Source organism: Caretta caretta, chromosome 3 (genome assembly GCF_965140235.1).
Source record: "Caretta caretta isolate rCarCar2 chromosome 3, rCarCar1.hap1, whole genome shotgun sequence".
Taxonomy (NCBI): Eukaryota; Metazoa; Chordata; order Testudines; family Cheloniidae; genus Caretta; species Caretta caretta.
In genome coordinates, this window is record NC_134208.1 from 76,193,612 (window position 1) to 76,220,095 (window position 26,484).

The 26,484-nt window shown below is 46.5% G+C and overlaps 1 protein-coding gene and 1 long non-coding RNA gene across 6 annotated transcripts in view; one reads left to right on the forward strand and one right to left on the reverse strand.

Moving 5' to 3' along the window:
- The window catches only part of PNISR (PNN interacting serine and arginine rich protein), a 35,557-nt gene extending 30,984 nt beyond the window's left edge, over positions 1 to 4,573 (reverse strand). Inside the window, exon 1 of one of the 2 annotated variants that reach the window (XM_075126596.1) lies at positions 4,555 to 4,573. The gene's annotated coding sequence lies outside the window, so the exon portion shown is untranslated. Of the gene's footprint in view, positions 1 to 3,320; positions 3,461 to 4,554 lie in introns of those variants that run through there. The other variant, XM_048844937.2, reaches the window with a different exon arrangement.
- On the forward strand, positions 3,650 to 25,699 carry LOC142071537 (uncharacterized). 4 transcript variants are annotated; one of them, XR_012667623.1, is made up of 6 exons: positions 3,650 to 3,750; positions 5,057 to 5,114; positions 10,232 to 10,453; positions 23,116 to 23,168; positions 23,763 to 23,829; positions 24,602 to 25,699. It is a non-coding gene; the product is annotated as an uncharacterized LOC142071537 (long non-coding RNA). The 4 variants fall into 4 exon arrangements; XR_012667622.1 differs by lacking the exon at positions 5,057 to 5,114 and adding an exon at positions 19,608 to 21,136; XR_012667621.1 differs by lacking the exon at positions 5,057 to 5,114.
- Positions 25,700 to 26,484: the final 785 nt, after the last annotated feature.

Below are 26,484 nucleotides of genomic sequence, written 5' to 3' on the forward strand. Positions count from 1 at the left end.
GTGCCATGCCACCCACACAAAAAAAGGCCTAATGTTGAAGCAGATGCCAATGAGAGGACCTTTGTAGGAGGACCTTCTGCTGCTGTAGAGCTGTTGTAATGGCATGGTCCAGTGATCCCAACAGCTATAACAGACTCTTGGAGCCAAGGGCAACTAGCATAATTTACAGTGGGGGCTGACCCAGCACAGAGCCAGCCCAGGACAGAGGGAAGCACAAAGGTTACTTAAAAGGTATCTATGCGTAACCCCTCAAATAGTAGCGTGCACTCTTCAGCCACAGCCAAGAAGAGTGGTCAGTCACAATATCCTTATTTTATATATATTTCCCACTTCTCTCAGAAAACATACATTTGTTCTTTTTGCTTCCCTCCTTGTCCCTGCAACAGAATCTCTTCTTGTGCATTTGTAATGTGTGCCCAAATATGCTATACATTCAGATAACAATAAGTAAAAGCACCAGTTTCCCTTATTTCATTTGGAAAAAAAAAAAAAAAGATACTAAATATATTACTGTATTTGGTGGCCTTTAATATGAAATCTTTGCAAAGTGAGTTTGGACTGAGTTAATATAATTATCTTGGGTGTTACTCTTTGTCACCCAACCCATTTTTAGTTGGCCAAAGGCTTCAGTGTTAACATGAGTAGTATTTCTAAGTTGCTAAAGTTATTTAATGCTTAGTTACTGTGGTATCTGCCTTATACCTAAGATAGTCAGAAGTATCATATATTTATAATTTCTTTCAAATGCCAACTTCTTTCAGAATACAATTATTTCTACAGCTTCTGTCAGCAAATCAGAGCAAAACCTAATGCATTTTTATCTCAGTTACTTATCATTATGGCCCTTACAGTTAGGCCTAACTGCATTAGGTCTTAGTATCTGAAGTCTACTTTAACCATTCTTCTCAATGTGCCTTTGTCAAAGCACGGAATACAGGCCTTCCAAATATGTACTGACGATACAAAATAAAGGACAAATAAATGACAAATTGTAATGTGTGGCTTGTTTAGCACCTGTAACAGTCTTCAAGAATCAGCAGTTCTGAGAAACATTTACATTACTACCCACTGGAATGAAGCAGGTTGAACAGAGGTAAATTTAACTGAAAAATTGTTATAAAAACGCCTGTACTGAAAGAATAATCTGAAGGGATAAAACTTTAGTCTTCTGTTATTTTAAACTTATACTTGCATAATGAACTGAGCCAGAAAGAAACTTTAAGAAGCACAATATGCAAAAAATGGGCAACTGCAGCGTCTTATATGCACTTTCGGATGTTTGGAAAGATAAAGACAAAACACGCTCAGGTACATCCAAGACACCATAACCTGTAATATTTTATTCTGCTTCACCTGTTTGTGGATCACATAATCTCACAAATCTGTGACTAATGTAACAAATATACCAAAGCTATTTTTAAAATTATCTTCATATAGAAGATTACATTGATATCATATACAGAAACAGCTGATGGACTGTTTACATTTACATGAGAAAAAATATTTTTTAAAATCATGGTCAATTCTACTGAATTTAGAATACATTCAGGAAAGAACTGATGGGTGCACAAAGAAATGAAATCAAGCCACCCCAACTAACAGGACTGGCACTGGATTTTTCAAATGATCATCCAATATATTAAATAGTACTGTCAGTCTACATTAGACTGTAACATCCTTCCTGAATGATTTGTTTTCTATAGAAACCAAGCACACTGATGAGGTATATGATACATAAGTAATGTCTGTGCATCAGGGAAGGTGACTCTTCCATTATATTTATTTCTCTAGCCAAGTAAAACCCATCCAAAGACGCACTGCAAAGTGTAACCTGTTGTCAATGGCAACCTTATGAATCCATACCTGACTTGCCAGCCATGAAAGGAGAACGAAGCTGCAAGCACCTGCCCCCACAATATCTTATTTTGATGAGCCTAACCAAAGGCGTAACCTGCTTGAGACCCCCTAACCAAAGGCCTAACCTGCTTGAGACCCCCCCCCTTAACAGAAGAAAAGAAATAATACATGACAGGCTATGAAGTTAAATTTCCCTAAGTTAAACAGGTCAAAGTTTTAGGTAGAACAGTATCTACATAATTATGGGCCCAATCCCTTATTCACAGAAAGTAGTATCTACTCATACAAGCAGTCCCATTGAACTCCATGGAACTGCTTGTATAAGTATTACTCACTTAACAGGAGTAAGGATTGAAAACTTGAGCTCTGATTAAGAAGGTGTTTAGAAACGTCCCATCTCTGCTGAGCTGTTCAATTAAGTGTAGGCATTTTGTAAATGATAATATTGGTAATGCTACCCCTTAGGAGCTCCCCAGTGGAATGATCATCACACATGCTGTGCAATCCAACATATTTATTTCACATTAAGTATTTAAAAGAGGTATCCTGGTAATTTAACAGTTACAGAATCCTAACGTTGTTACTGCAAAAACCTGGCTCATAGGTATTCATGCCCTGGTCACTAGCACACAGAATCAGCACCACTTCACTGTGTCAACAAGTATTACAATGCTAGCAGCTGAAGAATCCTTCTTTTTGGAGTTTAAAGAGCGGTTTGTGCACATCCATCAGGCAGATCATGAACCTATCCTTGTTGCCACTAACTTTCTTGTACCTGAACAAGGCACTGCCTAAGTTACCCCAATGATATAATCGTCACTACGACCTAAACACAGAGCAGGTCGGTGTATGCAAACCTAGTAACCACCCACCCAGGGTGGCTCAACTGGTTTTCAGAGACTGTTTAACAGCATTGTCGCAGGCAAAGTCCCAAAAGTTGGGCAGCCCTAGACACAATAGGCAGGTCTCCCACACCCATGGGCACATGGCAGAGACCTCAACAAAGAGCTTCCCTTCCTGCTCGAAAAGCAGCGTGGACTACGCGCTCCAGCCCATTGGGTTCTGCTGGAGTTGACCACTTACGCATGCGCAATATGGGGTCAGGAGACCCGTCTCCATCAGTCTCTTGGGTACCCCCTAGGACAGCAGCGCATGCGCACCACGAGAAACGGGGGCCACTCTCTCCAGTCACCTCGATTGTACCCCAGCTCCCTCGCGCAGCGCATGCGCAAGTGCCAACCGCCACGGGGGCGGGAGATGCCCTCCCTCTCATCGGGAACATAAATCTCTCCCCAGGGGCGGAGGGAGACTCGCGCTGCCCACCCAGCGCCTCACACAGCGAGCGGCTCGGGCAACAGCGCCGAGCGCCCTCCAGCCCCTCCCCCCAGGCTCAGCGGGGCGGGGATGCCGGTCGCTTCAGCCCCCCAGTCGCCGCGATGAGCGCTTCGCGCCCCGTTACTTACATGCCCCCTCTCCGCCCCCCACCGGTCACAGGCGGCGCCGCTTCGTCTCCTTCACCACCACCACCGCCGCTTCCTCTCCCTGTACTCCTCGTCTTCACGAACAAGACAATATGGCGCCCGCTGGCGTTCACCCGGTAGTGAAATTTGCGTCACTGAGCTGACCCCTTCCAGGACAGCGTGAACGCTCTCGGCCGCCATCTTAAATGTGGGCAATAGAGTGGTCGTGAGCGACTTCCCATCAATCGCCCTTTTACTGAGGGGAAGCGCGCTGCCGCCTCGATTGCAGCCATCTTTAGCAAGGGCAAGACCCAAGCGTCAGCCGCCGCCATCTTTAGCGAGGGCGACTGCACCGATTTCAACCTAGCCCTTGGGGCGGGGAAGCCTCTGTGGCTTCAGCAGAGACCGCGGAGCTGCCGCTGGGTGACGGAAGGTACCTTGAGCTCCGATAGCACAGGCTGCGGCGGGGAACCTTGCCAGCCCCCGGAGTCTCACCTCGGCCCGCTTGTAGCCCCTCCCTTCGCAACCACCCACGGCTTTCCTACCCCGTCACCCTCCTCCCAACCTGTGCCGCACCTCCCCTCTCTCACACGCAACCCACAGCCCACGCGCCAGCCCTCACACCATAACTTGTACCCTACCCCCACTCCGCCCATACACCCCGCCAGCACAACCCCTCCCCTGCTCCCCAAACCCCACCGCAACCCCTTCCTGTCACAGCCCACACCCTACGCCACCCCACGCTGTACCCTCCCCTTCTCCCACAGTCCTCATCCTTCACACACACACACTCCACCTCAACCTGTATTGCCCCTCTCACACACCCCCCACAACCTGTACCATACAGACCCCCTCCATCCCCCACCAAAATCTCTATCCTATCCTCTACTCACACACCTCATACCCCCATGCATCCACCCCTACCACTCTGCTCCCTCCTACATATACACATTCCCAACCCCTTCCCTGAACAGACACACCTCTTGTCTGATTCCATACTCTTCCCCCTACACACACAGACCTCTTGCTACGTCCTGTATCCTTCTCTACACAAAAACACATCCCTGCACACATTCACCACAATTCATCCTCTTCTATATACACATCTATACACATACACACAAACAACCCCTACTCTTCCTACACCCAGACACCCATAACCTATATCTTTCCCTATAGCCACACATGCTCTTGCCACAACCCATGCCCATAGCCAATCCCTCATCACAAGCTATACCTCTCCTACAATCTCCTCCTCTGTAGTATCTTACTGATGAGCTGACCAGTTTCAAGCTGACGTCTATGTACAGAAGTGAGGTATCTAAATGTTCTGCTATTCTGCAGAGCTGCAGGTTGTGATAGTCCTGTTCTGCTCCAGCAGTGCGATGCTGGAAACCAAGGACTGCATCTAGAGTGCACAGGAAGTGGGACTTGTCTGCACTTCCTGAGGACTTATTCTACATCCTATCTTCCTGTTTTGAGCTAAAACATTATTAAATTAAAAGACTATAAATGATAAATACAATAACTAACAACAATCCTTCAAGTTGCTTAAACACAGCCATGTCTTGAGCAGTTGTTAGCGTGTTTCAGAAGTCTTCCTGAGATGCTGTATTGCAAACCATCTTTAGACAAGTCTTTGTTTGTAAGAAACTGTTCAGTCTCATGAAATAATAGGGGCAGTTTGTGAAATATTTTCACCTTACGCATCTGCTCTCATTTCTCTTATCTTGGCTAAGGTGTCAGGGGGAAACTCAAGCACATTCCCGTGTAAGATTTTGCCTTCATCTATGATCAGTGAGTATAAGTGAGGTGACTCCTCTTTTCATCACTATAGCTTTGACTGGCCAGTGCTCATCTTCCCAAATTCTCACACAGTCTTTGTTTTTTAACTGTGGAAGATGTCTTACTCCTTTATATTTTGTCCAATTGTACTTTTCCAGTCTTTTTCTCACTATCACAGTCTCCTTAGTCCACCTTTGTTTTTGTCCCACATCTGGTAATCAAGTATTTATACTTCTGTTGTAGACTACTTCCACATTGCAATAATGTAGCTCTATAGTTGAGTAGTGCCAAATATGGATCTTCTTTACATCCACTGCTTTTTTGAGCAAGTTCTTCACTATACATACCACCCTGGTACTGCAAATAGCAGTGGGGGGGCTGACTGTGCTGTAATGGTTAGTGCCAAAGTAACTGGTGTTGGATGAGTCATTGGTACTGCAGATTTGGTATCAGATGCAATTAGTACCATGAGACATGCCAAGAGTCTGGTACCATGCTCCCTTTGGGCTACAGCAGTACCCTTTTCGGGCTGTGAAATCCCCTTAGACTGTGAGTGAAGAAGCGATTTCATTCTCTATTTGCTTGGGTCAACTAGCTGGGATGTGCCTCAATGTTTTCTAAAGGAGTGATGCTCCTTTCTTACCTCTATCTGAAGTTTTAGCTGATGATCCCATAGCCCTGTGAGTGTCTGTAGTCAGGGCCATCTTGGTGTTACGAATTACACCTGGTAGGACACGCACACAACTGCTGCAAATTACACCTGGTAGGACACGCACACAACTGCTGCAAATTACACCTGGTAGGACACGCACACAAGTGCTACGAATTACACCTTGTAGGACACGCACACCAATGCTGCGAATTATACCTGATAGGTCACGCACAGTTCGAATCTAGGCTGAGGCACAGAAATAAAGTCCACAACTGCAGAGTTCCCAAAAGACACTACGTTTATTATGCTCGAGCGTGGTGCCCCCCTGCTAGCCAGGAGGGGACCCTGAATGCAGATTATACAAAGGTTATATACCTTTTAGCAAAGCATGTTGCCCTCGTGCATCGGAAACCTTAGCCAATAAACAAACCCTTGTCTTATCTACCACCTATCCCTGCTTGGTGCATTCCTCGTGCTATACCAGTATGTTAATTACACAGCATGGTCCTAAAGCCATGCATCAGTAACTTTTATTATCAGGATGGGAGGCCTCACACCAAGGCCAAGAGACAGGGAGTTAGAGACTGACAAAAACCAGATACTGGGGAGTCAAGGCAGGCTGGAGATAAGGAGGAGGATTTTCACAGGGATTCAGTATCTAAGGATTACTCCTCCTGGTGTATGATGTGCTGGCATTTAAACAATGGTGGGACCCCAAACCAAAATGGAGTCACATGTGCTAACTTTTCCTTAACATTGGAGAACGGGACTTAGGAGCTAGTTATTGATTGGGGGTATACTGGGGCACTTCTGGACTCAAACTGAGTTAGTCCAGGTGGGTCTTGCTTGCCTGGGTCTGAGGAAGGCCAAAGCCTGGTCCAAGAAAAAAAGTTTGAAGTGAGCCTCTCTTACCTTCTGGATCCTTTGTGAAAGGGACCTAGAAATGGTACATTTATGAGGGATGTGTCTGTCCCTGAGGTAATCTTGTATGACCATCATTAAGCTGCACTGGAGGGGCCGTTTTTGGACCTGGGAGACTTAGGTTCAGTCATGACTAAGTCCCAGTACCAGGAGAAAACTACTTCTCTCCAAAAATAACAATTGTGCCAATGTTAATGGGCCGAAACTACACTGACTACACTAAAAAAACCTAATCTTTACACTATTTACAAATATCTACAATAAGTGGTTTAGAAAGTGTTCTGAGATGCAGACACTGTTGGGGTTCTGTCTTTCAGCCATGGCAGTAAAAAGGAACTGGGGGCAGTTGGGCCCACCCCATCCTTTATTCCCTTGACATGAGGACATTCAGGGTACATCCATGGCTCCAACAGAAACTGCTGGCCAAAAGATTCAAATCCTGAGCACACGGGATACATGTGTCTTTATAAATCTTAAGTTATAAGACATTTACAGTAAGTTCAAATTGTCTAACATTCCAATTCTCATTTTCTTTCAACTTACATATTAACTTTCCCCCTATAAAGGATCCATTTAGTAGGTATATTCAGTAGGGGTTATAGATAGCACTGATGTGATAACAGCTGGTACCCTGCCTAAGTGCCATCAGGCTCTTCATCCTTCCTGTCAGGCACACATTTGTTATAAACTGACACTGTCTGTTGGAAAGCAAGGTAACACTTGGGTATGAGGTCATGAGATGGTTATAACTCTCAATTGTGACATCAGAGCTGTGCAATACCTCTTTTTAAATGCTTCTTTTGCAGAGCACCCACAGAAATTTCTGCACAACTTAAGATTCATGTGTGGTGAGGGTGGGCGTAGGTATGGCTGGAGCAATGATGGAGTGGGATAATTTTTTTAGTTAGATCTGTAAAAGTCCTTATTGAATTTATTTAAAATAGACCAGATTTTCGTTGTCGAAGACTTAACTCTGAAATTTGAAAGCATGCAATTAAAAATACCCTACACAGGTATATTAAAATCCTCCTTTATAAAAGGGCCCTTTTAGTAACATTAGGGCCTGATTCCGAACCCAAGGAGTAAATGGCAATGGTCCCATTGATTTCAGTGATGCAAAATCAGACATTCACTAGTCAGCATGGTGCTTACCATTGTGAATGGTCTCATTTATTTCAATGGTGTATACCATGATGACTTAGCACTGGGGAGGTGGACAGGAATATCTACAAATATTTGAAGCGAACACTGAGGAGAAAAAATATTTATACAACAGAGTGCAACTAGCAGTTTTATTAATAGTAATAAAATAGTGAAATTAGTGTTATAATAGTGGGATATAATTAAGAAAGGAAATATTTAAGATGAATATTAGCTGAAACGTTCTGATCTATAAGGTTGTAAAATAGTCTCCCATGAGAAGTGGCAGAAGTACATTATTTGGCATTAGACTTGACAAAAGACAAATGTACACAATGAACAAAAAATGGTTACTAACCTTCTGTAACTGTTGTTCTTTGAGATGTGTTACAGATGTCCATTCCAATATAGGTCTGTGCATGCCTCGAGCACAGTGGCTGGGAATTTTTCCCCTCAGTGGTATCATTCGGTCAGCTCTGGCGCCCTCTGGTGCTGTACACTCATAGCACCAGTATAAAAGGCCCACCCGACCCTGTGCCCCCTCAGTTCCTTCTTTCCGGCCAACTCTGACAGAGGGGTAGAAGGGCGGGTGCAACACATCTCAAAAAACAACATACTCCTGGGGGAATTCTGTGCCAAAAATTAAAAATTCTGCACACAATATTTTAATATTCTGCAAACTTCTGCATATTTTATTTGTCAAAATAACACAGTATAATCACACCAGTTTCAATTATTTTGGTAATTTATTTCAAAATACCTGTCAGCAAGTATGTCTGTAACAATAGAGACAACAAAAAAGATTCAGGAAATGTTTTTTGACAAATAGATTCCTTACAAGGCATATTAATACAGAACTCTGAATAATAATTCATTTACACTACAATACAGAATCATATTTCCTGCACCCTTCAGAAGCATGCAAAGGCTTGTGGGAGTCAGGGATAACAGAGGAGCTGAGGGAGAGGGAAGTAATTGCTGGGAAGAAGCCTGGGTGTGAATTTGGAGGGGTGTTGGATATGCGTGGCAAAAGTATGGGACAGGTTTTTGGGGGGGGGCAGGAAGGGGTTGTTAGGGAGCTTCCCCCATGCAGATCCTGGCTGACCCCTAGCCTCTCCCATTCAGTCAGACACATCTGCGCCATCCCCATGTGTCTCTGTGCCCGCACTCAGGCACCTCCCTTTCCCTATGTGGCCCTGCACTCCCTTCCCCATCTCTTGCGTCTCCACTCCCATTCAGCCCCTGCACCAGTCTGTCCTCTCCCACTAACTCTTTCTAAGTCCCTGTTTGACCCCCCAGCAGCCCCATGCTGTCTGTCTCCCCATATCCTTTGTCTCCTGACCTGGCCCAATAGGCGCTGTGAAGAAGGCATTATAGGCTCTCTCTCTTTTTCCTAGCTGGCCGGGAGTGGCTGCTCTGTTCTAGCACCACAGCACCCTCTGGTGGGCAAAAAAGAGGAACTGTGGCAACTTTCTGGCAGAAGCTATTTTCTGCAAAAAAATTTTAAAAATGTATGCAGCACATGAATTTTGTGCACGCACTGTGGTGCAGAATTTCCCCAGGGGTAACAACAGTTACAGAAGGTTAGTAACTGTTTTTTCTTCTTTGAGTGCTTGCATCTATCCATTCCAATGTAGATGACTCACAAGCGGTTTATAGGAGGTGGGCTCGGAGTCTATGGACATGCTAACCGCAAGACCGCTCCGCCAAAGCTGGTGTTATCTCTGGCCTGTTGGGTGATGGCACAGTGTGCCAAGAATGTGTGCGACAATGACCAAATTGCTACTTTGCAGATATCCTGAATAGGGACCTGCACTAGGAGCAGCTGTGGCAGCCTATGATCTCATGGAATGAGTGGTCAGGTTAGCTAGAGGCGGAACGCCCGCCTGATCATAACATATGCAAATGCACAATGTGATGCAGGACGAAATTTTCTGAGCAGAGATAGGGAGGCCCTTCATCCTATCAGCTACCACTATAAACAGCTGGGTAGATCTACAAAACAGCTTGGTCCTTTCTTTGTAGGATGCTAAGGCCCATCTGACATCTAAAGAGTGAAGACATTGCTTCTCTCTATTCACATGTGGTTTCAGGAAGATAACTAGTATGAAGGTTGCTTGACTGCAATGGAACTGCGAAACCACCTATGGGAGGAAAGCAGGGTGTGGATGCAACTGCACCTTATCCTTAAAAAAAAAAAATCAAGGTATGGAGGCTCTGATGTGAGGGGCATGGATCTCCGACATCCTTATGGCCGAAGTGATGGCCACTAAGAAGGCCACCTTGCAGAAAAGTTGTGTTAATGAGCACATAGCTAGAGGCTAGAATAGGGAACCCATAAGCTTTGATAAGATGAGGTTTAGGTCCCAGGGAGGAATGGGTTCTCTAACCTGGGGGTATAACTTCTAACCTCTAGGCTCTTCAGGAAACAGATAGCCATCTCACAGGAGAAGATGGAGCTGTTGTCAACTGGGTGATGGAAGGCCAATATCACTGCAAGGTGAACCCTGACAGAAGAGATAGCTAAGCCTTGTTGCTTCAGGTGCAAGAGGTACTCCAAAATATCCTGCAATGAAGAACACAAGAGTGAAACTTGGCACAGGCAAGACCAGATGGAGAACTGCTTCCATTTTGCAAGGTAAGTAACCCGGGTGGAGGGCTTCCTACTACCTAACAGGGCCTGACAAACCTGTTCTGACCAAGCCTGCTCTTCAGGATTCAGCAATAGAGCTTCCAGGCCGTCCGATGAAGAGAGCTAAGGTTCAGATGGGGCAACCGTCTCTCAGATGATCCTGGGGAGATCAGATCTGGATGTAAAGGAAGCAGGAGCAGTGAACTAGTGTTGCCTCGGCGATGCTGGGGCTATGAAAATTACTCCATCCCGGTCCCACTTGATCTTCATCAGAACCTTGTGCACTAGCAGGATAGGGAGGAAAGCATAATACAGATGATCTGTCCATACTAGCAGGAAAGCATCCATGAGATACCCAGGGCTATGGCCTTGCAGGGAGCAGAACTGGTGGTATTTCCTGTTGATCTGGGTAGCAAAAAGGTTGATTTGGGAAGTCCCCCACTGATAGGAAATGTCCCTTGTGATGTCTGGCTGAAGGGACCACTCATGGTGACTGGAGAAAGACCTGCTGAGGCAATCCACCAGCTGGTTCTGCACTCCCAGGAGGTGAGAAGTGTTGAGGTGGATTGAATGCACTATGCAGAACTCCCACAGCTGAGGAGGTGGAGGGGGAAGAGCATGCCCCTCCATGCCTGTTGATGTAAAACATAGCTGTAGTGTTGTCCATGAGAACCAACACATCCTTGCCCATAACGTGAGGTAGGAATGCTTGACAGATTAGGTGAACTGCCCTGAGCTCTCTGACATTGATGTGGAGAGAGAGCTATTCTGAAAACCGGAGGCCTTGCGTCTGGAGTGGCCCCAGGTGGTCTCCCCAGCCCAGTGCCAATGTGTCCGAGATCAGGGACATTGAAGCTTGGGGCCACGAAAAGGGAACTTCCGCACAAACTGCATGCTGGTCTAGCCACCAATCCAGGGACACAGGGACTCAGGGAGGTATAGTGTTAACTGAGTACAGATGATGACGACTTGTCAAGTACACGGTGGCCAGCCATGCCTGAGGTGGTCTGAGATTGTCTCGGATGTTGCATCATGTAAGTGCATGATGCCATATGGCCCAGGAATCTCAGACAGCTCCATGCTGTTGTAATCAGGTGGACCTTGAGGGACCTTATAAAGATTGCTCGAAACCAGCCTTCTGAGAGGAAGGCTCTGGCCTGAGTGGAGTCATGTACCGCTCCGATGAACTCTATCCTCTGTACCAGGATGAGGGTAGACTTTTGCAAATTTATTAGTAGACCTGTACGGGGAGATCTTAGTGGACCAACAGAATGACTGGACCACTACCGATAATTGGACTATCGATTATCATGCTTATTGCCCAGAGCAGCCAAGTCAGTAAGCCTGTATTGGGCCTGTACAGCAGCCTTAGCAAGAAGCCAGGAGAGGAGGAGGTTGAGGGGGGAGCCAACCTTGTGTCCTTCCTGATGAGATCTCTATTGAAATTGCTGGGGTATGTATTTTAGAAGAACAGGAAGCTTATCTATATCTGCCCTTTGGAATGTGTTTGTCAGGGCTCTCAAGAGATGTGGACTCTGCTGTAACACATCTGTCTAATTAATGGTTTGAGGAAACCTCTTGCTTAAACTGTGAAATTGTTTGCTTTACAAGTTTTTTTATTGACATGTTATTGTTACATTAACCCAAATAAATAAAGAGAGAAAGCACGGGCTAAGTGCAGGGGCCATCCCTAGGAGGGTGTGGGGTCCAGGGGACGCCAAGGCTGGGAGAGATGAAAGGCAAGGAGGACCCTGAGGCAGGGGAGTAATAAGGGCTGGCCCTGGCCTGGAGATGGCATTGGAGGACCCCACCCAGTGCTGGGAGAGGGGAGAAAGGGCAGTGGAAGGGGGAGAAGTGGGGCACTGTGGGGACACCAGGGCTGGGGTGACAGGCGAGGGATGGTGGAGACTGCTGGATGGCACTCACCTGTGCTAGGGGGTCCCCTATGCTGGTGGAGGGTCCAGCTGGAAAAGGGAAGGATCTGTCCGAGTGGAAGGGCAGGGTCAGTCTGCCCTGGCACTAGTGGTGGGGGGCGCTAGGACCCTGCAGCGGTAGGCAACACCGGGAGCTGACAGAGCGGAGTGGAGCGGGCTGGGGCCGGGTCACTTGCTGCTGCTGCCACAGAGACTGAGCCCAAGCCCAAGCCTGGTGGGCTGTGGGCAAGAAAAAGAAATAAATGGCTGGGCCAGTGAGTGCGGGGTGCGGGCCTGACCCCTGCTGCTGGTGCTAGGCCCCCTGCTAGACCCCCGAGCCGCTTCTACCCCACCCCCCGCATCCCACTGAAGCGCGGGCCCCCCCAAAGCGCAGGTTCTGGGGCGGTTGCCCCGCTCTGCCCTATGAACAGGATGGCTCTGGCTAGGTAGATTCTTCAGGAACATTTTGTGGACACATCTTAGGGTCCCGTATGGCAGATAAAAGACTGGCCAATTGGACAGCTGTCATTGTACCACTCGAAAACCACTCAGAACTTAGGTAATTATTTATTTTTGGAGTGTTTTACTAACCAGTTGTGAACATGTGTAAGTGTTTGAGACTAAAATAAAGTGCAGCTTTAAGTGAAAGGACTCATAATGTTTGTGCCAGTCACCTGTTAGTTGGACAGCCTTGTCTCTACTGATTTATTTCTTACCACCACCTCAACAAGAGTAATAGTTACCGAGAGCTTTGGGTTTTAAGAATCATGATAACAGGTGTAGACCTGGAAAGTCAACTGTATGAGGTGTATGCTGGACTCCACCTGGCCTTTGACTAGCCAGTTGTCGAGACATGGGAAGACCATTACTCCTTGTCTCCTCAGAAGGGCCACCACTACCATCATGCATTTAGTGAAAACCCGTGGAACAGCTGATAGGCTGAACGGGAGTACCTTGAACTGGTAGTGTGTGTGGTTCACAACGAATCTGAGGAACCTTCTGTGGCCTTGGAAAATGTATATGTGGAAATAGGTGTCCTTTAAATCAAGGGCAGCACACCAATCCCCAGGATCCAGAGAGGAAATTATGGAAGCCAGGGAGACCATGAGGAACTTCAGGAGGGAACCTTGAGTTAGCTGTTGAAGTGGTGCAGGTCGAGAACAGGCTTGAGACGACCATGGGCTTCCAGAATTAGGAAATAATTGGAGTAGAACCCCTTTCCTCTCAAGTTTTGCGGAACCTCTTCCACGGTTCTCTCCCAAAAGGAGGGATTGGACCTTCTGGACCAAAATTTGCTTGTGAGAGGGGTCCCTGAAGAGGGATGGGGAGGAAGGGTGGGAATAGAAATTTGTGCATGGCATTCCACATATTAAAGTTATAGCAACCCATCAGAGCCTACTGGTTTGCTATCCTAAGGTGCAACCCCCCCAGGTAGCTTTGCCAAGTCAGAGCATGCCCAGATACAGGCTGTGATCCAAGAAGAAATCCTTTGGGACAAGACTGGACACCCCTTCATACGCTTCACAATTGTAATGAAGAGTTGTGTTGATTTTCAAAATGGCTTCATTCTTTCAATGTAGAAGGCTAATGCTCATCTGACATCCAGGGAGTGGAGCATTAATTTCCTGTTGCTAGCGTGTGGCTTAGGAAAGAACACAGAAGGAAAAATGTCCTGGTTCACATGGAATTGTGAAACTACCTTCGGGACAAAGGCCAGGTGTGGTCGCAACTGTACCTTGTCCTTATAGAAGACCGCATATGGGGGCTCTGAGGTTAAGGCCTTAAGCTTAGACACCTTCCTGGCCGAAGTTATAGCTACCAAGAATGCTACTTTCCAGGAAGGGTAGAGGAGGGAGCATGTTGCTAAGAGCTCAAAAGGAGGTCCCATCAGTCTAGAAAGCACAAGGTTGAGATCCCAAGGGGGAATTGGCTGTTTTATTTGAGGAAGTGGCCCACCATGGGTTTCGTGAAAACTCAGCAACTGGCCGAACCGGTGTGGAAAGCTGAGAGACCACCCAGGTGCACTTTTATTGATGATACCGACAGACCTTACTGTTTTAGATGCAGCAAATAGTCCAGGATAAAGGGAATCGATGACTGTAATGGCGGAGTGTGTTTTTGTAATGCCCAAATGGAAAATCTTTTCCACTTGGTCAGATAGGTGGCCCTAATGGATGGCTTCCTGCTGCTAAGGAGGACCTCTCTAACAGGGTCCAAGCATGTGAGCGCCGAGAGGTTTAGCCACGGAGTTTTCTGCCATGAAATGGAGAGACTGCAGATTGGGATGCTGGAGATGAACACCCAGGACCATAGCCAAGTCCGGGACCAGGGGCAGGATTATTGGCATGTCCACCGTCAGGCCTAGAAGCATGGTGAACCAGTGCTGGCGAGGCCACGCTGGTGCTATTAAGATCATTGATGCTTCCTCCCTTCTGACCTTCATCAGGACCATGTATACAAGTGGGAAGGGCAGGAAAGCATATAGTACATGGTCCTTCCAAGGGGGGAGAAAAGTGTCTGTGAATGAGCCCGGGGTGTGATTCAGGAGAAAAACTGGTCACGCTTTCTATTGTACTTTGTTGCAAAAAAATCTATTTGGGGAAATACCCACCATTGGAAGATGTTGATCAGAACACCCAGGTGGAAGGACCACTCGTGTCTGTGAAATGACCTGCTGAGATGATCGGCCAGTTCTGGAATCTCGAACTTATGATGCCTCTAGATGTATCAAATGGACAATGCAGAACTCCTACAGTTTGAGGGCTTTCCAGCACAGGGGAGAGGAGAGAGCACTACCCTGTCTGTTTATGTAGAACATCGCTATCATGTTGTCGGTCAATACCGATACACATCTGCCCTCCAGATGGGCCTGGAATGTCTGGCAAGCAAGGCACACCGCTGTTAGCTCCCTGACACTGATGTGCAGTGAAAGTTCTGCCTGGGACCAGAGGTCCTGAGTCTGCCTAAATGCGCCCCCCAACCCATTGCCGACACATCTGTTACTAGAGACCGCGAGAGTTGGGGCCTGGAAAAAGGCACTCCCACGCACACTGCCTGCAGGTCAAGTCACCACCTGAAGATTGAAGGTTGTCCCTGGGTGGTGCCACTGCACCTGGAACCAGCTGGGAACTGAGAGAAGACAGATCTCTCCTGCTGGACAGTAGCGGTGGTGCTGATCCCTATGCTGCCAGGGATACAGGCACCAGCAATGACAGCAGGTCCCTGGCTGTAGTGAATGTCTCTGGAATTGATGGTACCATAAACATACTGGTACTGCGCTGTCTGCCAAAGACAGCGCCTCCAGTGCCAGAGACAGCAGGGCCTATGTAGGAACCGGGGTTGCTGGTACCAGCTGTTGTGGTGCCAAGGTAGAGGAATGGCCTGACCCACGTCTCACTCTGTTCCAGTCTCCATGCCTCGCCATCTTTGGTGCCGGGGAGTGACTGCTCTCAGCCAGCTGCCTTTTGTGTTTCTTCTAGGCACTGGGGATGCAAACAGTGCCAAGACTCTTGCACATTGGGAGGGGCACTCCGTACCGATGCTGAGGTACTTGGTGCCAAGTCCAAGTAACTCAATTCAAAATCAGGTCTCAATGCTGTCTTTCAAGCACTTGAGACAACTGGAGTGCAGGTCACTCAAGAGCATCAACTTACGGCAGGAGGCACAGGGCTTGAAACCCGGTGGCTGAGCCATGCCCTGGCACTAGGAAACAAACTTTGCAAACTGATGGAGAAAACTCCAAACACTTACTAAATAAAACTGAATATTTACAACTAAATCAACTATGTACACTACACTACAAAGAACAGCGAAAACCACTGGAAAAGTTTGCCGAAGCAAAGAGAGCAATTCCAGTGAGTGTCACAGGTGGTAAGAAGGAACTGAGAGGGCACAGCATTGGCTGGGCCCTTGATAACGGCGTTACGAGCATGTGGCACCAGAGGGTGCCAGAGCTGACCCGACGGATACCACTGAGGGAAAAAATTCTGGTGACTGTGCTCAGGGCATGCACACACCTACATCGGAATGGACATGTGCAATCACTCAAAGAAGAACTCAGTATTAGCAGAGAAATGGACTAGATGACCTAACAGGTTTTTTCCATCCCTAATGTTCTATGACTCACCAGCTTTTACTAGCATATGGAACAAATATTCTGCCAGTGATGCTGCCTAATAGTTTTTTGCATGGGCAGTGAAGAATTATTTTTCCATATGAAACTATGTGCGAAATATATTAATTAGGAAAAACATGGACTTAAAAAGCAGTCTGGGAAGTGAGCTGGAAAATAAAGTCTTCTCAGTCCTTAGTCCATCAGCTGAAGTCAAGAAATTGAATGTTTTCTACATCTTTCCCACCCTTTCTTAATCTGAATATTTGTAGGTAACTTTTTTTCAGAATAAACATCTTCATTTTGGGCCTGTATAAGGCAAATCTGGCTATCCATTTTGTGTGGAGCTCCTCAATCGTACTGTGTATATGACTTAGACTGCTACAATAATGTGTCAAAGATATATAGTTTAGATTTTGTTTAAGTGATGGAGTCACAGATGTGGTGTTTTGAGGAAAATATTACAGAAATACATTTTGCTTCACTTAAATACCCCTCTGCTCCCCTCTCCCCCGACATACAATGTCAAACTTGTACTAACTGCTGAAATAAAAACAAGTACCCAAAAGCTGATATACTATGTGATTAAAAAAGGGGGGAAGACTTTTCCCAGGAGACTCAGACTTTAAGGACTATTGCAATCACCTAGTCTGACCTCCTGACATTGCAGGCCACAGAACCTCACCTACCCACTACTGTAATAGACCCTTAACCTCTGGATGAGTTACTCACGTCCTCAAATCATGACTTAAAGATTTAAGTTACAGAGAATCCACCATTTACTCTAGTTTAAACAAGCAAGTTACTCCTTCCCCATGCTGCAGAGGAAGGTGAAAACCCTCTAGGGTCTCTGCTAATCTGACCTGGGGGAAAATTCCTTCCCAACCCCATATATGGTGATCAGTTGGACCCTGAGCATGTGGACAAGACCCACCAGCCAGACACCTGGGAAAAAATTCTCTGTAGTAACTCAGAGATCTCTCCATCTAGTGTCCCATCTGTGGCTATTGGGGATATTTGCTACTAGCACTTGCAGATAGGCCGCATGCCATTTTAGCAGTCTCATCTTACCATCCGCCTCATAAACTGTTTGGGCTGTTTCAGAACTTCACTCCTTTGATGGCTAGAAACCTTTGTCTAATTTCAAGTCTAAATTTGTTGATGGCTAGCTTACATCCATTTGTTCAACATTGGCGCTTAACTAATTCCTCTCCCTTCCTGGTATTTATCCCTTTGGTTTATTTACAGAGAGCAATCATATCTCCCCTCAGCCTTGATTTGGTTGAGCTAAACAAGCCAAGCTCCTTGCACCTCCCCTCATAAAGTAGGTTTTCCATTCATCTGATCAAACTCGTAGCTGTTCTCTGAACCTGTTTCAGTTTGAATTCATCTTTCTTAAACATGGGAGACCAAAATCGCACACTGTATTCCAAATGAGGTATCCCACCAGTGCCTTGTATTATGCCAATAATACTTCTCTGTCTCTAGTGGAAATATCTTGCCTGATTCATCCTAGGATTGTGTTAGCCTTTTTCATGGTTGTGTCACATTAGTAGCTCATAGTCATCCTGTGATCAGTCAATACATCCAAGTTTGTCTCCCCGTCACTTCCAACTGATAAGTCTTCAGTTTATAGCAACAATCTTTTTTTTTTAGTCCTTAAGTACATGACTTTGCACTATTAAATTTCATCCCGTTTCTATTCCTCCAGTTTTCAAGGTCCTCCCCATCTTATATGACATTCTGGTCCTCCACATTGGCAATACCTCCCAACTTTGTGTCATCCATGAAAAAGGGTTCCAACTGGAGAGACCAGCCCAAAAGACTATGGGAACACAATTTTTCAAAATCCTTGCAGGTAACCTCTAGGAGCCAAGTTCACTATAAAGCTTTGACGTTCTACCACTGAAAGTTCTCTAGCAATTCTTCATGAAATCGCACCCACAAAACCTCATACAAGACCAACTGCTGTGACTATTAAGATCTATACAGACCATAAGATTTTCTACAACACAAGACTAGCTTTCCTCTTTTCTCCATTCCCATTTAGTTCCTCACATTTTAACACAATAATTCAAATGAAGAATATCGGTTTATCACTTCAGCAAACTATAGGTGACTGCCCAGGGACTCCCACAAATTGAGTGGTTCAACTTCTAACACTGGTTTGCAGATGCCCATTGAAATAGCAGCAAGCAACTTTTTAGTAGTTCTGCATCTACCCTGAGAATCTGGATTTTTCAGATGAAACATAAAATCGAATCCCTGACAGCTTAGTGTTATTAAAGATTAAAAGAATAAAGGGCTGTTTGGTTTAAAGAGTTGGTAATGGGATCTTGATTCATTTTTAATTCACTGGTTTAAATCCAGCCCATTATCTTGTTGTAATCTCACAGGCAGTGTTGAGTGTACAGGTGTACACATCACAGTTGTATCATAGAGTCATAGAATATCAGGGTTAGAAGGGACCTCAGGAGGTCATCTAGTCCAACCCCCTGCTCAAAAGCAGGACAAATCTCCAGTTTTTGCCCCAAATCCCAAAATGGCCCCCTCAAGAATTGAACTCACAACCCTGGATTTAGCAGGCTAATGCTCAAACCACTGAGCTATCCCTTCACCCAAGCTGTCATAAATATAAAGGGAAGGGTAAACCCCTTTGAAATCCCTCCTGGCCAGGGGAAAGCTCCTCTCACCTGTAAAGGGTTAAGAAGCTAAAGGTAACCTCGCTGGCACCTGACCAAAATGACCAATGAGGAGACAAGATACTTTCAAAAGCTGGGAGGAGGGAGAGAAACAAAGGGTCTGTGTCTGTCTGTATGCTGCTCTTGCCAGGGACAGAACAGGAATGGAGTCTTAGAACTTTTAGTAAGTAATCTAGCTAGGTATGTGTTAGATTATGATTTCTTTAAATGGCTGAGAAAAGAATTGTGCTGAATAGAATAACTATTTCGGTCTGTGCATCTTTTTTGTAACTTAAGGTTTTGCCTAGAGGGGTTCTCTATGTTTTTGAATCTAATTACCCTGTAAGATATCTACCATCCTGATTTTATAGGGGGGATTTCTTTATTTCTATTTACTTCTATTTTTTATTAAAAGTCTTCTTGTAAAAAACTGAATGCTTTTTCATTGTTCTCAGATCCAAGGGTTCGAGTCTGTGGTCACCTATGCAAATTGGTGAGGCTTTTTATCCAACATTTCCCAGGAAAGTGGGGGTGCAAGTGTTGGGAGGATTGTTCATTGTTCTTAAGATCCAAGGGTCTGGGTCTGTAGTCACCTAGGCAAATCGGTGAGGCTTTTTACCAAACCTTGTCCAGGAAGTGGGGTGCAAGGTTTTGGGAAGTATTTTGGGGGGAAAGACGCGTCCAAACAGCTCTTCCCCAGTAACCAGTATTAGTTTGGTGGTGGTAGCGGCCAGTCCAAGGATAACGGGTGTAATATTTTGTACCTTGGGGAAGTTTTGACCTAAGCTGGTAAAGATAAGCTTAGGAGGTTTTTCATGCAGGTCCCCACATCTGTACCCTAGAGTTCAGAGTGGGGGAGGAACCTTGACACAAGCACTAGTATCTTTGTGCTAGTGAGCATTGATTTCCTTTAATGGCGGGGGTCCCAGAGAAGATTGCATTTTTTGATGGATGATTGATCTCTGTGTATGCAGGCTGTAAATTGCGTAGGGAATCTTCTGAGTGAAAGACTCTGTACATACAAATTTATTTTAAAATGAAGTAAATACAATAGTTGTGGCTAATTCTGGGCACCATACTTTAGGAAAGATGGGAACAAATTGGAGAATCCAAAGGAAAGCAACAAAAATTATAAAGGGTTTAGCAAACCAGTCTTATGAGGAAAGGTTAAAAACACTAGCCATCTTGAGAAAAGAAGACTGAAAGGGGATCTAATAAGTCTTCAAATACATTAAGAGCTGTTATAAAGAGGATGGTAATTAATTGTTCTCCAAGTCCACAGGAGATACAACAAGAAGTAACGAGCTTAACTGCAGCAAGGGAGATTTAGGTTAGATATTAGGAAAGACTTTCCAATTATAAGGATAGTTATCCTAATTATAAGAATAGGTTTCCAAGGGAGGTTGTGGAATCCTTATCACAGGGGGTTTTTAAGAACAGGTTAGACAACCACCTGTCAGGGATGGTCTAGGCTCACTTGGTCCTCCCTCAGCATATGGGACTGGACTTGATGACATCCTTTCCAGTGTAGGATTCATGCAGGGTTCATGCACTTGGCAACATTCAGGGCACACCCGGAGTGTTGTGTAGGAGCAGTGCACACACGGCTCCTCTCAAGGGCATGAACCTTGGAATCTCACCCAGTTGACATGAACTGTGGGAAGCCTCCCAGGACTGGGCTCAAGGCCCGAGAGCAAGGAATGTGGTAGATAGATTTTGGTAAATAAGAATATTAAACAAAGCTAGTGTATTCCTTTTATCTGTTGGAGTATGTAATGCGCAGGAGGAGGGAGAGAAATAAAAGAGAGGGTGGAAAGCTGACAGGCAGACCAACCCGTCGGCAGACCAGCCTGCTTGCTTGCTTAAAGCCTTGTTCTGTCTCGTATTTGGACCGCAACAACTGGCGCCCAAACGTGGGGCCCTCAGCACTCACCTCGCCCAGCAAGGGTTTCAGACGCATCACTCATCCGCTTCACAGATCCTGGTGAGTATTTTTCGTCGTGGTAAGTATGGGAAGCTCCCTCTCTGCTTTGCAAGTGCAACACTGCAATGAGCTACAGTATTTGCTGCGTAAGGCTCAGCATGATTGCCCCACTCGAGAACTCACTCTCCTGCTACAGGAGGTGAGTGCCCAATGCCCGTGGTACCCTGAAGCCGGAACCCTTAAGCTAGCGGACTGGGAGTGGTTGGGCCAGACATTGCACAAAGAGCCTCGGGCGCCCGTGCAGGCTTTATATGCGTGGCACCTCTGCCGCGACGCGATAGAGCATGTCGCCTAAGAAAGGCCCACCCTCGCGCCAATAGAGAGGCTGGTGATCTCTCCACCCCCGTCCGCTCCTGCAGCCATCCCTCCCCCTGTTTCGCCCCCAGTGCCTCAATTACTGCCGCCTCCTTTGTCTTCCCCTCTGGAGCCGGTGAGTGGTCACCGTCCCCCCGGGGGGTCCCCCGGGGGGTCGTCCGCGTCTGCTCAGGGGCTTTCACTGGTGCAACAAATGGTTCACGCAGCGAAGACTCGTCCAGATCTTATAACAGTGGAATTAGCTGATCTGGTCTCAGTTTGCCCGGTGACCTGGCAGGATGATGGCCAGGGCAACCAGCTTGCAAACTGGGTCAGTTTGCCTTACTCGGTGATCAGAGAGGTAAAGAAAGCGATTCGCGAGTTCGGCCTTACTAGCACGTATGTACGTGGTCTCCTTGAAGGGCTAGGTACTGGGTACACCCTGGTCCCTGAAGATTGGAAGGCGCTGTTGCGCATGATGCTGACGCCCAGTCAGTATGTTATTTGGCTTAGTGAGTATCGGCAGATGGTGGAACGCCAAGCCCAGGTATATATAGCGCAAGGTGTCACTTATGAGCAGGGGAGGGCCCGTTTGCTACCGTTCAAATGCAGTCTCAACTCCAGCAGGCTGTCTTCCCCATTATTTCTGCCTGCGCCCAGCATGCTTTCCGGAAGGTCCCGGATTCAGGCAAGCCTACCAAAAGCTTTGCCAGTATCCATCAGGGTGCATCAGAGTCCTTTATGGATTTTACCAACAGATTGCAGGAGGCTATCCTCCGACAGGTGGATAACCCTGCGGCAGCTCAGGAGATTCTGTTAAAAATGGCGGTTGAAAATGCGAACGAGGATTGCCGCCGTGCTCTCCAGGCGGCACAAGCCGCTGGCGTTCTAGAGCTGTCGGACATGCTGCGGGCGTGCCAAAACATCGGCACATAAGCACATAAAGCTGGGTTTCTGGCTGCCACCCTGCAGAAAAGTCGGAAGGAGGGGAAGCGTTGTTATCGCTGTGGTAAGGAGGGTCACTTTCAGCGGGAGTGCCGCTCATCGACGGCGCCCGCCCACCCCTCAAAGAAGTGCCCCAAGTGTCGGAAGGGCTATCACTGGGCTAATCAGTGTCATAGCGGGTCGGGAAACTGCACGACGGGTCCCCCCCCGAACCCAGAGCCAAACGGGGGTGTTTCCCACTCAGACAATTGTTCCTCTGCCTTAAAATCCATAGACTCCATGAGGGCGGCGACTGCTGGAAGTGCAGGGCTTGATTTGATTATGCAGGACGACACTGATTTTCAGTTGCCGGGGGAGGTTTGCGCCATACCTACACAGGTGACGGGACCTCTCCCTGCCGGATTGGTGGGTCTGGTTCTTCCTCGCTCACACGCTGGGAAACAGGGTTTTTTTTGTCATTCCAGGGGTCATTGACACCGATTACACTGGCGTTATTAAAGTTCAGGTGTGGACCCATCTTCCGCAGTCACTCCCGCGTGGACGGTCAATTGCACAATTGATTTTAGTCCCCTATCAGGTGCCAGCCGCAGACGATCGAGCCTGGGGCGGAGGCGGCTTTGGATCGACGCTGTCTCAGTTGCCGCCTCACGACATGTCCTCTCAACTTGTTGCTCTAACAATGTCGCTCCGCCCCTCGAAACCTCAGTTAACACTTCTTTTAAATAATTTTCCTTTTACAGGGCTGGTGAACACTGGAGCTGACATTACGGTGATTCGTGATCAGGACTGGCCGGTCAGTTGGCCAACAGTTCCTTCTAAAGAGTTGTGGGGGATCGGGGGTAGCAAACCCGGGTGCCAAAGTTTGTCTTGGGTCAGGGTCTCTAAACCAGGAGGCCGTGCCCTTGCTACGATCCGCCCTTTTGTGCTCCCTGTCCGCCTCAATATTTGGGGCCATGACTTACTTGTAAAGCTGGACACTACCCTCGATATTAATATATAATGGCCCAAAACCCTCCCCCACCCACCTTACCCTCCGCATTACCATTGGTATGGCAATCCTTAGAGCCTGTATGGATTGACCAGTGGCCCCTCCCCCTAGAAAAGCTGAAAGCGCTTCATTCACTTGTACAACAATATTTGCATGCACAGCGCTTGGAGAGCTTCACTAGTTCTTGGAATTAGCTGCTGTTATTTTGGCCTTTCAATTTTTTGCTGATTGTCCCTTTAATTTAATTGTGGACACCCATTATGTTTATCAGGTAATTGATCATTTATCCCTTGCCCTCATTACCCCTCAGGTCGATGCAGACCTTCTTAGCCTGTTTTTGTCCTTACAGTATCTCCTCACCACTCGTAATTTCCCTTATTTTGTTGCTCATATTTGCAGTCATACACCTCTGCCTGGGCTACTCACTGAGGGCAATGCGCACGCTGATCGCGCATTACGTGGTCAGGTAAATTCCCTTTTTTCTGACCCCATCGAAAGCCATTCCTTTTTTCATCAGTCTGCCTCTGTTTTGGCCCGACAATTTCACATTCCTGCTGATCACGCACGTTCTATTGTTCGTTCCTGCCCCCACTGTGCCGCTGCTGCCCCTACCTTTTCTTATGCCATTAACCCCAGAGGTACCGCAGCGAATCAGCTGTGGCAAATGGTTGTCACTCACGTGCCACAATTCCGCCCCTATTCGTTTTTACATGTTTCCATTGATACCTATTCGGGATTCCTCTGGGCAACCCCACAGTGTGGGGAAGCCACTCCCAAAGTTATTCACCATTTGCTAGCCTGTTTTGCTGTTATTGGTCGCCCGAGCCAGATAAAAACGGATAACGCCCCAGCCTATTGCTCCACAGCCCTCTCCACCTTTTGTGCCCAATGGGACGTCCGTCTCAAACGCGGGATCCCTTATAATTCCACAGGCCAAGCTATTGTTGAACGTGCAAATCGCACGCTAAAAACCTTGCTTGACAAACAATTAAAACAAGGGGAGCTGCGTCTCCGAACCTTAGGAGACATTCAGCAACAATTGCATATCCTTTTGTTTACTTTAAATAATTTAACACTGAATACAGATCAGCAGACCCCCGCGGATTGGCATTTTCATAAGTCCGAGGTACTGGAAAGACCGCGTGTCTATTATCGTCAGCTGCCCGATCCACAATGGTTGGGCCAAGTACCTTTAATCACTTGGGGTCAGGGATATGCTGCTGTGTCTCTCCCTGCAGGACTGTTGTGGGTTCCGGCCCAGTGTGTGCGACCGGCACTGAAACAGCATGGCGTGGCACCAGGGGCTGTCGAACCCCATACCGGAGTTTCAGCTGACCTTGGAGGAGAACGCGGTGCCTCCCGGGTCGACAATGGCGGGACGGAGACGGAGGAGACGTAGCATCCCAAGCCAGCCCGTGACATGGGGAGCAATGAAAGCATTGGTCGCTGCGGCTCAAGCAAACCAACAGCCAGAGACTCTTGAGACTCTGTTTGTGGCCATTCTCACCCAAACCACTGCCAATTCTGTATTGATTGTGTGCCTTATGTGCCTGGTATTTCCTGTAGGGGTTGACTTTGGAGCACCTCCTCTGTTACGGGCCCGAATGACATATAACCTATGGGAAAGATTGGCTTCAATAGCAAATGTTACCCACTTTTATTTGATTTTGTAGCAGCTGAAGAATTGTTAGGTACGTGCCTTATTCCAGTATGTCATCACCCTGAGGAAATAGGGAATGAGATGATGCTCGCTGCTTACGTGAACCTCTCTTCCCAGTACTCTAGCATGGCTAATTGGGGCCCGGCCAACTACACTTTACCTTCTTGGGCTTATTTCTTGCTGTTGCTGTGTGCAATGTATTTCCTTTTTGTTAAGGCTTTGTCGAGAACCGCCCTGGCAGGCTCCACGAGTTATGACCTTGTCTGTCCGGGAGTTAATGGCTTGCAAAAGCAAATTGATGGCTACCATAAGATGGCCAAGCACAAATAAACAAAAAAGGAGGGGATGTAGGATTCATGCACTTGGCAACATTCAGGGCACACCCGGAGTGTTGTGTAGGAGCAGTGCACACACGGCTCCTCTCAAGGGCATGAACCTTGGAATCTCACCCAGATGACATGAACCATGGGAAGCCTCCCAGGACTGGGCTCAAGGCCCGAGAGCAAGGAATGTGATAGATAGAAATTGATAAATAAGAATATTAAACAAAGCCAGTGTATTCCTTTTATCTGTTGGAGTATGTAATGCGCAGGAGGAGGGAGAGAAATAAAAGAGAGGGTGGAAAGCTGACAGGCAGACCAACCCGTCGGCAGACCAGCCTGCTTGCTTGCTTAAAGCCTTGTTCTGTCTTGTATTTGGACCGCAACATTTCCAGCCCTACATTTCTACGGTACTATGTTCAGTTTTACATGAAAATAAAGTTTAGTTCTTTCCACATATTTACATTTCTACAGCACTAATGAATTATTGAACAATACATCCACTATGATTAGAAAGCCACTGGATGAGTACTAGTATATGTGTTGAGATACATGGCAAGTGTTTTAGAACACTCAATAGAGTAACGTCATGGAAATTAATAGTATTACTGACATGTAAAGTTTCTCATGTGCATATGAGTTTGCAGTGTTAGGGCCATAGTTAGTACTTGATTAAAATATGAAACTATGAATTTAATTAAATCAGAGGCAAATATACATTAAATATAGCCGTAAGCTATTTTACTTGATCCTCTAAGCTCTGCCAGGATACCTTGCTTACTACCATTAATAATGTTATTTATTTGAATGGGACTACTCAAATTGTAAGCATTATACCTGGTTATGTCTCTCGGAATATGCACCATGTGAGCACTTTAACTCCTGTGATAAAGGTTTTTCCTTTTATGAACTGTTCATAACAACATCTAGGTTATTCTGTTTACAAGTTAATTGATAGAAAATGACTACCAAATGTAATAAATTAGCCAAATATAAAAGCAGGTTTATCGGAAATCAATTGGGCAAATCATAAATTAATGCTACTGCATGCTCCTTCTTCAAAAAAGGGGAAAAAAAAGACACCGACTTTTATACACTGGCTAATGTTCTGTACACACACTGTTCGATCAGTGGATAGATG